Source organism: Helianthus annuus, chromosome 16 (assembly GCF_002127325.2).
Source record: "Helianthus annuus cultivar XRQ/B chromosome 16, HanXRQr2.0-SUNRISE, whole genome shotgun sequence".
Taxonomy (NCBI): Eukaryota; Viridiplantae; Streptophyta; class Magnoliopsida; order Asterales; family Asteraceae; genus Helianthus; species Helianthus annuus.
This window is the reverse complement of record NC_035448.2, coordinates 32,724,365-32,736,162: the sequence shown is the minus strand read 5'-3', so window position 1 is coordinate 32,736,162 and position 11,798 is coordinate 32,724,365.

Genomic DNA, 11,798 nt, shown 5'->3' with positions numbered 1-11,798 from the left:
AGATTTGCCTGGATTTCGCGAATCTTATAGTTGACCACGGCCCCGTGTCCGCTGAGCACGGCCCCGTGGTGGGCGATGGAAGCTTCTACAACGTTGTCTTTTCTGCTGACACTTGGGCACGCCCCCGTGCTCAGTGAGCACGGGGCGTGTTCAGCCTTCTATTCTTTTGTTTAGCTTGGGAAGATGCTGTCGGGGGGTCGGGCATGCCACGTTTGTTCCTTTTCTTGTATTTGTGTTAGATTTAGCTGCTTTTTGCTTCTTTTATTTATTTGAGCTCATTTAATCCTGAAAATACAAAAGGAAGACAAAAACACACTTTTTCCAACATTAGTACTAAAAAGGGTTAGTATAATGCCACAATTGATGTAATTTATATGTTGCATTTCGTGTACATCAATAAACACGAAAACCACAATTATTCGAGGAAATAAAAAAGAAGAAAGCAAAAAGTAACACTTACCAGGAACAGATTCTGAAATAAAGGCGTCCAAATTGCCTCTTCAAGTAATCTTCTTCCTCTGAATCTTCTTTGCAGACTAACCTTCAGCCTCAGCGCCTGACTGTTTTCTTTTCCCGGCCTTATTCCTCACTAAGCGCTCAGGACTTGATTCCAAGTCAATGGGATCATTAGGATTGGACGGAGGAATATCAGCAGTCACTTTCGGTTCTGGTTTTGGTCTTCTAATAATAACTGCAGGTGCAAGACCCTCCAAAGAATCAGAAACCACAACATAATCACACCAGGAGTCAGAAGAGCGGCGCATACCTTTCTTCTCTCCCCCAACATTTTTTGCCTTAGAAGACTGAGCTTTTTCAGCATCATTCTTCTTTGGCGCAGCAGTAGCGGTTGGCGCACGCCTTCTCTTCTCAGGGCCTATGCCCAAGTTAGACAATTCGCCTACTAACAAAGCGCAAAATACAACTTATTCAAACGCGCAAAAGAAGCAAACAAAAAATAAATATGGTGAAAGCTTACCAGTGTGACACCCCGGGAAAACCAGTAAACGATACAACTTACCTAGCTTCCTCAGTAACCGCATGCTAAATTTCGGGACAAAATTTCTTTCAAGTTGGGGATAATGTGACAACTCGAGTTTCCGACTTTCACTTTCGCATTTATTGCACGTTGACTTTGACTGTTTAGTAGTTGACTTGTTTGACTTGTAACTATACATGTTGTGTTATAATGAAACGTATTGTGTTTGCATGATTTTGTGTTTGGTTGTTCAACATGAGACTTGTTTAGAAACTTAAACTGTTAACACATGATTGAACCCGACGAAACAGAAGTTGATTCACCAAGAACATCCCAACGAAACAAGATCTGTTTCGTCAACTCTAACTCGACGAAACCCAAGTGTTTCGCCGGCCCAGATTCGTCGAGGCCCAATTAAGGCCCGGTACATTAAAATGCGTATAAGTTGCACGGAATGAGTTACTTCGTTACACTTTCTGCAAACACGAAACCCTAGAACCCCCTTGTGCATTGGTGGCCACGTATTGTCCCGACTCTCTTCGGATCCTTGCTAATTCACCCCGTAATCGGTTAGCGCTTAACTCTTGCATGATTATTAGATTATTGTTCTTGCTAGCTGTGGATTAGAAACCTGATTCATTGATGATGTATGATGCTTGATCTTATGTTTAAATCCTCTGTTTATTGTTAATATGAATTGTGATGAACGGAAACGAAACGAGTAAACACGGTTCGGTCAGTTTAAGCAAAAGATCTAAACCTGTTGTCACATAGGGTTTTTAGTAATTTGATCGGAGTACTATTTAATGTTATAGTTTGATTTATAGAGTGGAATCGTGCTCGTATGATACTCATTATATGAATAAACTGTTAAGATTGGTGATTGATTCTGTGTGTGATTGATTGAATATCCATGATCTAATGATAGTGATGGTCGATGATGATTGATGACGGCTGTTAGCATGATTAGGGTTATTGTGATGAATGTGTAACTGATATGTTGACGTAACTGATACTGGTTCACGAAACGGAATTTACGGCGAAACAGGAGGGGTGTTTCGCCAAGGGTAATTGACGAAACAAGATGTGTTTCGCCAAGGATGTGAACGACGAAAACAAAGTGTTTCGTCAAAGGGGCTCACGGCGAAACAAAGGGGTGTTTTGCCGATCTGGATAACCTGCACAGTAACTTAACTATTCTGTTAAACTTAACTGAGTTAACTAACTGCTGTTAAATACTATGCATGACTTGTACGATGTTGCTTAGTGATGTGTACTGCTTGGTGAACATTAATTGTGCTTATACGTGAACTACATGAACATGAACTGATTATGTGTACGTGCATACCTTAGGACGTGATTGATTAACTGTGAGCACATACTTAGCATACCGAGCAAACCAAGGTGAGTTCACACAGCCAAGGCATGGGGTTCCCAGGGTGGGAATGGGATTAGATGATTTACTTGTACTTACCTAGCTAATGGAACTTACTGATATGGTCCTCGGGTGAGGAAGGGTTATTGATAAGATACGACTAGACTAGTGATACTAATAGAACTGATCTTCGCACACACGCCGGGGTTGGATGCGATAATATGACTAATCTTCGCACACATGCATTGGATGGCTGCGAACCATACACTAAATCTTCGCACACATGCCGGGTGGCTGCGATACAAATATACCTAGTCTAGAATACTTGGGAAAATTTTCCCTAACCTTCGCACACATGTCTTGGAGACCGTGATGCAAACTAATACGATATATGAGTTAACGAACGAACATAAAGCTTATCCTACTATACAATTACTGAACTATTAACTGTGAACTCGCTCAACTAGTTGTTGACTCTCTGCTGCATGCCTTGCAGGACCTTAGGTACTATGGAGCTTGCACGGGAGGCGCGGTCGTTGTGGGCATGGATTGTGAACGTTTGATAAACACTTTATGACATTTCATACTTTACTTACATTGGGTTTTCATATTATGCTTCCGCTACTTAAACTACGTTTGGTTTGAACATTAATTGTATTGAGTTGGATTTCTATGAACCACTTCAATTATTATATGCTATGTTCAATATGATTGGTGGCTTGATCCTGGTCATGTCACGCCTCCAAGCGGTGGTACTCCGCGGGTGGATTTTGGGGGTGTAACAGATTGGTATCAGAGCCATTGGTTATAGAGAACTTGGTTTTAATATGGGAAAAACATTTTTATTAAAACCAGACTATAACCAGAACAGTGCTCTCAATGATCCACATCGACGCTTCGCTCCACGTGCAAGACTCAACATCCTAGGTAATAAGGTTTATGTTTATTACCTGCTTGCTAGAACTACATAGAACTTTGCTCGTAGTATGCTTAGATTACATTGCCTACTATACGCCATTACATGAGAACACCTATGTGCTTACACTCTTCTGTCATCGCACTACTCGCGAACCATTCTCACTTATTCTACTCTTACTATGAAGATCATGTCTGGACGTGTGAACATGAGTCAAGCCCAGTTGACGGCTCTTATTGCTGAACAAGTAGCTACGGCACTTGCAGCTGCACAAGCAGGTAGTATACCCTGCGGATGGGATATACACTAGGATCTTTGAAAATCCTACATTCCTAAATCAACTCTTGTATTTAACTTTGCCCTATTCTATGCACAATAGGTCAAAACGCTCCACAACCTGTCTGCACATTCAAGAACTTCATGGACTGTCGTCCAGGCACATTTAGTGGCACAGAAGGAGCAGTGGGACTACTCCATTGGTTTGAAAAGCTCGAGTCGGTATTCGAGATGTGTGAATGCCCTGAGGCTCGTAGGGTCAAGTACGCCACTGGTACTTTGGAAGGAATCGCGCTAACCTGGTGGAATGCGCAAGTTCAGCTTTTAGGGTTGGCAGCTGCTAACGCCACCCCTTGGAACGAATTCAAAGAACTGATCAAAAGAGAATACTGCTCACGAGATGACATCCACAAGTTAGAAGTGGAGTTTTTCAATCTTAAGATGACGGGGTCGGAGATCGAGGCCTACACCAAGCGGTCGAATGAGCTGGCCGTTCTGTGCCCAACTATGGTGGACCCACCTATTAGGCGTATCGAGTTATACCTCAAGGGGCTAGCACCGGAAATTCAAAGCCATGTGACATCGGCTAATCATAACAACATCCAGGATGTTCAACGCCTAGCTCGTCGTCTCACTGATCAGGCAGTGGAGCAGGACAAACTACCGAAACGTATCAGCACTACTATTGCTACCACTCCAGCTGCTACTTCTGCTACACCCAGCGACAACAAAAGAAAGTGGGATGGGGATTCCAGTAAAGGCTCAGTCTCAGCCTAGTCTCAAGCACAGCAGCGCAAGTTAAACGACTACCAGAGTCTGGGTCAACAATCTTCTGGTAGTCAGGGGCAGGTTGGATATCGGGAATTCACCCACTGTGTAATAGATGCAACAGACACCACAGTGGACGGTGTCGTAAGGAACGATGTCAGAGATGTCTCAAGTTAGGGCACGAAGCTAAAGACTGTAGGAGCTCGCGACCTGCAAATCTGAACCAGCAACCGCAACTACCAGCTCCACAAAACCCGCAGCAGCAGCAACAGCGGGGCAACAGGGGATGTTTCCAGTGTGGGGCTGAAGGTCATTTCAAACGTGATTGCCCTCAATTGAACCAGAACCAGAATCGCAACAACAATCACCAGGGTAATGGGAACAACAACAATGGGGGAAACAACAACAACAACGGCAATGAAGCTCGGGGTTGTGCTTTCGTGCTGGGTCAGGGCGACGCAAGGAATGATCCCAATGTGGTTATGGGTAAGTTCCTTCTCGACGATATTTATGTTACTGTTTTGTTTGATTCGGGTGCGGATACAAGCTATATATCTTTGAAAGTGAGTAAATTGTTAAAACGTGCACCAACACTCTTAACCACCAAACATGTCGTAGAATTAGTTAATGGTAAGAGTCTAGAAGCCACGCATGTAGTCAGGGGTTGTAATATTGTTTTAGCCGGTCAAGCGTTCTCCATCGATCTTATTCCCATAGTCTTGGGAAGCTTCGATATCATCATCAGTATGGATTGGTTATCCCAACATCAAGCAGAGATCTTATGCAAGGAAAAGATAGTTCGCATTCCTCGTTCTGGCAAGGAACCTCTCGAAGTTCAAGGCGACAAGAGTGGTGCTGTGGTTGGCATCATCTCCTTCTTGAAGGCTCAGAAATGGTTACGAAAGGGTCACACTGCCATTTTGGCACTTGTCACTGATGCATCAGCGAAGGAAAAGAAACTGGAGGATATTCCAGTTGTACGCGACTTTCCTCAGGTGTTTCCTGAAGATTTTCCTGGGCTACCGCCTCATCGCCAGGTCGAATTTCAAATCGAGCTCGCTCCAGGAGCAGCACCCATAGCTCGAGCACCGTACCATTTAGCTCCAACTGAATTGGAAGAACTGTCAAAGCAGCTACAAGAGCTCTTGGAGAAGGGCTTTATTCGTCCTAGCTCTTCGCCTTGGGGAGCTCCAGTATTATTCGTGAAAAAGAAGGACGGTACCTTCAGGATGTGCATAGACTACCGGGAACTCAACAAGGTGACGGTGAAGAACCGCTATCCCCTTCCGCATATAGACGACTTATTCGACCAGTTGCAAGGGTCGAGTTACTAATCCAAGATAGACTTGAGGTCAGGTTACCATCAGCTGACAGTCCGGGATGAGGACGTCTCCAAAACCGCATTCAGAACTCGCTACGGTCACTACGAATTTCTAGTTATGCCATTCGGGCTAACGAACGCGCCTGCCGTATTTATGGATCTAATGAACAGGGTATGCAAGCCCTACTTAGACAAATTTGTGATAGTTTTTATCGACGACATTCTGATCTACTCCAAGAGTCAGGAGGAGCACGAGCAGCATTTACGGTTTATCTTGGAACTTCTACGAAAGGAACAGTTGTACGCCAAGTTTTCAAAATGCGACTTCTGGCTTCGTGAAGTCCATTTTCTAGGCCACGTGGTAAACAAGGATGGGATTCATGTTGATCCATCCAAGGTAGATTCGATCAGAAGTTGGCCTGCGCCTCGCACTCCAATGGAAATACGCCAATTCTTGGGTTTGGCGGGTTACTACAGACAGTTTATCAAAGACTTCTCAAAGATCGCACAGCCGCTTACACTACTGACACAGAAGGGTGTCACCTACCGTTGGGGAGATTCCCAGGAAACCGCTTTCCAATACTTAAAGGATAGGCTTTGCAGCGCACCTATTATCTCATTGCCAGAGGGCACGGAGGATTTTGTGGTTTATTGCGACGCGTCAACACAGGGTTTGGGTTGTGTATTGATGCAACGGGATAAAGTTATTGCCTACGTTTCTCGTCAACTCAAGGTTCACGAACGGAACTACACGACACACGATTTAGAGCTGGGAGCTGTTGTTTTCGCGCTTAAGATATGGCGCCACTACCTGTACGGTACCAAGTGCACTATTTACACCGATCACAGGAGTCTCGAGCATATCCTTAAGCAAAAGGATTTGAACATGCGTCAACGAAGATGGGTCGAACTTTTGAACGATTACGAATGCGCTATCAAGTACCATCCAGGCAAAGCCAATGTTGTGGCTGACGCTCTCAGTCGGAAAGACACTACACCAAAGCGCGTACGAGCATTGCAGCTCACCATTCAGTCTAGTCTTCCGGCACAGATACGAGATGCTCAGGTAGAAGCATTGAAACCGGAAAACGTCAGGGCTGAAGCCCTACGCGGCTCAAGGCAACGGTTAGAACAGAAGGAAGACGGCGCCTACTATGTAACAGGGCGTATTTGGGTCCCACTTTATGGCAACCTGCGTGAGCTGGTAATGGATGAAGCTCACAAATCGCGCTACTCGGTACATCCAGGGTCGGATAAAATGTACCACGACATCAGAACTACGTATTGGTGGCCTAGCATGAAGGCCCACATCGCTACCTATGTCAGCAAGTGCTTGACCTGTGCAAGAGTCAAGGCAGAGTATCAGAAACCAGCAGGCCTACTCCAGCAACCAAAGATACCACAGTGGAAATGGGAGGAAATTTCCATGGATTTTGTTACAAGCCTACCTAGATCCCAGCGTGGGAACGATACTATTTGGGTGATCGTGGATTGACTCACCAAGTCTGCTCATTTCCTGGCAATCAAAGAAACAGACAAGTTTTCCACACTAGCAGACATATACTTGAAGGAAGTAGTCTCAAGGCACGGGGTGCCCACATCTATCATTTCGGATCGCGATGCACGATTCACTTCAGAACTATGGCAAGCAATGCATAAGGCTTTTGGCTCTCGGCTAGACATGAGCACAGCATATCACCCTCAGACGGATGGGCAGTCTGAGCGCACGATTCAAACACTAGAAGACATGCTACGGGCATGCGTTATTGATTTCGGCAACAGTTGGGAAAAACACCTCCCTTTGGTGGAGTTCTCGTATAATAACAGTTATCACACCAGCATTCAAGCCGCTCCATTCGAGGCATTGTACGGGCGTAAATGCCGGTCACCTCTCTGTTGGGCAGAGGTGGGGGATAGTCAGATCACGGGTCCAGAACTCATAGTGGACACCACGGAAAAGATTGCACAAATACGACAACGTATGGCGGCAGCTCGCGACCGTCAGAAAAGCTACACGGATAAGCGTAGGAAGCCATTGGAATTTCAGGTCGGGGACCGGGTTTTACTCAAAGTCTCACCCTGGAAGGGTGTGGTCCATTTTGGCAAACGGGGCAAACTCAATCCGCGGTATGTCGGACCGTTTGAAGTTACAGAAAGAATACGCAAAGTGGCCTACAGACTAAACTTACCAGCTGAACTCGGTGCAGTTCACAATGTTTTTCACGTGTCGAATCTGAAGAAGTGCCTGTCAGATGAGACCCTCATAGTTCCCTTGAAGGAGCTCACTATCGACGAGCGGTTGCAGTTTGTTGAGGAACCTGTTGAAATCATGGACCAGGATGTTAAGGTCCTCAAGAACAAGAGAATCCCTCTTGTTCGAGTTCGTTGGAACTCCCGTCGCGGCCCAGAGTTCACCTGGGAGCGTGAAGATCAAATGAAACTCAAGTATCCCCAGTTATTCGGAACCAATGCAACCACTACTGAGGCTGAAGCTACTATTTCGGGACGAAATTCCAAATCAACGGGGGGATGATGTGACACCTCGGGAAAACCAGTAAACGATACAACTTACCTAGCTTCCTCAGTAACCACATGCTAAATTTCGGGACGAAATTTCTTTCAAGTTGGGGATAATGTGACAACTCGAGTTTCCGACTTTCACTTTCGCATTTATTGCACGTTGACTTTGGCTGTTTAGTAGTTGACTTGTTAGACTTGTAACTATACATGTTGTGTTATAATGAAACGTATTGTGTTTGCATGATTTTGTGTTTAGTTGTTCAACATGAGACTTGTTTAGAAACTTAAACTGTTAACACATGATTGAACCCGACGAAACAGAAGTTGATTCGCCAAGAACATCCCGACAAAACAAGATCTGTTTCGTCAACTCTAACTCGACGAAACCCAAGTGTTTCGCCGGCCCAGATTCGTCGAGGCCCAATTACGGCCCGGTACATTAAAACGCGTATAAGTTGCACGGAACGAGTTACTTCGTTACACTTTCTTCAAACACGAAACCCTAGAACCCCCTTGTGCATTGGTGGCCATGTATTGTCCCGACTCTCTTCGGATCCTTGCTAATTCACCCCGTAATCGATTAGCGCTTAACTCTTGCATGATTATTAGATTATTGTTCTTGCTAGCTGTGGATTAGAAACCTGATTCATTGATGATGTATGATGCTTGATCTTATGTTCAAATCCTCTGTTTATTGTTAATATGAATTGTGATGAACGGAAACGAAACGAGTAAACACGGTTCGGTCAGTTTAAGCACAAAGATCTAAACCTGTTGTCACATAGGGTTTTTAGTAATTTGATCGGAGTACTATTTAATGTTATAGTTTGATTTATAGAGTGGAATCGTGCTCGTATGATACTCGCTATATGAATAAACAGTTAAGATTGGTGATTGATTCTGTGTGTGATTGATTGAATATCCATGATCTAATGATAGTGATGGTTGATGATGATTGATGACGGCTGTTAGCATGATTAGGGTTATTGTGATGAATGTGTAACTGATATGTTGACGTAACTGATACTGGTTGACGAAACGGAATTTACGGCGAAACAGGAGGGGTGTTTCGCCAAGGGTAATTGACGAAACAAGATGTGTTTCGCCAAGGATGTGAACGAAGAAAACAAAGTGTTTCGTCAAAGGGGATCACGGCGAAACAAAGGGGTGTTTCGCCGATCTGGATAACCTGCACAGTAACTTAACTATTCTGTTAAACTTAACTGAGTTAACTAACTGCTGTTAAATACTATGCATGACTTGTACGATGTTGCTTAGTGATGTGTACTGCTTGGTGAACATTAATTGTGCTTATACGTGAACTACATGAACATGAACTGATTATGTATACGTGCGTACCTTAGGACGTGATTGATTAACTGTGAGCACATACTTAGCATACTGAGCAAACAAAGGTGAGTTCACACAGCCAAGGCATGGGGTTCCCAGGGTGGGAATGGGATTAGATGATTTACTTATACTTACCTAGCTAATGGAACTTACCGATATGGTCCTCGGGTGAGGAAGGGTTATTGATAAGATACGACTAGACTAGTGATACTAATAGAACTGATCTTCGCACACACGCCGGGGTTGGCTGCGATAATATGACTAATCTTCGCACACATGCCTGGGATGGCTGCGAACCATACACTAAATCTTCGCACACATGCCGGGTGGCTGCGATACAAATATACCTAGTCTAGAATACTTGGGAAAATTTCCCCTAACCTTCGCACACATGTCTTGGAGACCGCGATGCAAACTAATACGATATATGAGTTAACGAACGAACATAAAGCTTATCCTACTATTACAATTACTGAACTATTAACTGTGAACTCGCTCAACTAGTTGTTGACTCTCTGCTGCATGCCTTGCAGGACCTTAGGTACTATGGAGCTTGCACGGGAGGCGCGATCGTTGTGGGCATGGATTGTGAACGTTTGATAAACACTTTATGACATTTCATACTTTACTTACATTGGGTTTTCATATTATGCTTCCGCTACTTAAACTACGTTTGGTTTGAACATTAATTGTATTGAGTTGGATTTCTATGAACCACTTCAATTTTTATATGCTATGTTCAATATGATTGGTGGCTTGATCCTGGTCATGTCACGCCTCCAAGCGGTGGTACTCCTGTAACACCTCGGAATTTTGTGTCCAATAAATAAATGACACGTGTCGCATACGACAAAAGTATTGTAAACCCGGATGTAATTAAAATGTACGGTAGGATTTTTGAACATGTCAACATGTTAATTTTTACCTCTGAGCGACTTCTTCATTGCCCAAGACCCTAAGCATAATTAATAAGCATCTAATATGTCTTAATCCGATAATTACTATTAACCAAGGATGTCCTAATTGCTAATTTTCCGGTAATTACTATTAACCAAGGATGTCCTAATTGCTAATTTGGATCCTAAGAAAATAATGCAATACAAATAATTGTTCATAAAACCCATCCTGGTGCAAACCCATGATACATTGTGATAACTGATCAAGCATGGGTTAAAGGCATGGTATTGATAATTCATGGCCAGAAATCATGCATTGACAGTTGTCTGTTCAATGCATGAAAGGTTAATTTTTTTTTTTTGCCACTGACAAGCGCTTACGAACCGTAAGGGTCCTGCCTTACGGACCGTAAGGTGCGAAAGGGTAGAACGTATTCTCTGTAAAAGGATTACGGACCGCAAGGGCCATGCCATACGGTCCGTAAGAGACGCCCATCGACAGAAAGTTGGCTGTTATAAACGGTAAATCATTAATCTAAAGATTTTCCAAAGATATGGGTGACCCCTAATCATCTCCTAGCACTAAGGGAAAGTTGTTGATCATCAAGGAGCACTTGTAGGCCTTGTTGTGATGATCTTAATGATCTTCATTGCCTATAAAAGGCCACATTGTGGCAACAAGTTCCTCACACCTTCATCTACATTTGAGGACCACTTATGGAGCTCAACTTCCTCTCAAGTGTTCCCTAATCAAGCTTAGGACTTCAGTAAGTGTTCTAATCCTTTCTAAATTGAGTTTAGCTTAGTTATTTAGCTAAAAATCAAACCGTCGTAATTACAGTTTGACTTCGAGATTAGTCAACAATGGCTCAGTCATATCTCGAATTAAAAGTAGTTATAAGTTGGTATTTATGTGGGTAATAAACCCTTAAGAGGGTTCCCCCTGATCACCACTCTAACTAGGTCAAAAGTGGGGTCAAACGTGTAATTAAAAAGTCAACAGAAAGTTTAAAATGCGATTTATGCAAGATTAACAATGTAGAACACTTATAACCTGTTTTATCATTAATATAACTTGGTAATTAGTGTAAGTACATGTCTAAACATGTTCAGCTCGACAATTTACTATAAGGACCCGGTTCGGAACCGAAAGTCACATAGTTTGACTTTCACTTGGACTTTCAGTTCTGACCCGTTATGGTATGTTTCAAAAATACCGTAGAGCCTTATTTGAACCAGATTACATGCTAGTATAACCCTCTGTGATTATACACCTCGGATCATTAGTTATCCAATTAATATGCATGATTCCGTTAATTACCCATATGTTGACCACTATGCCCTTATTGCCTTAAAACGTGATTTTTGGAAATGTAAAAGAGTAGAAACTTTAATTACTG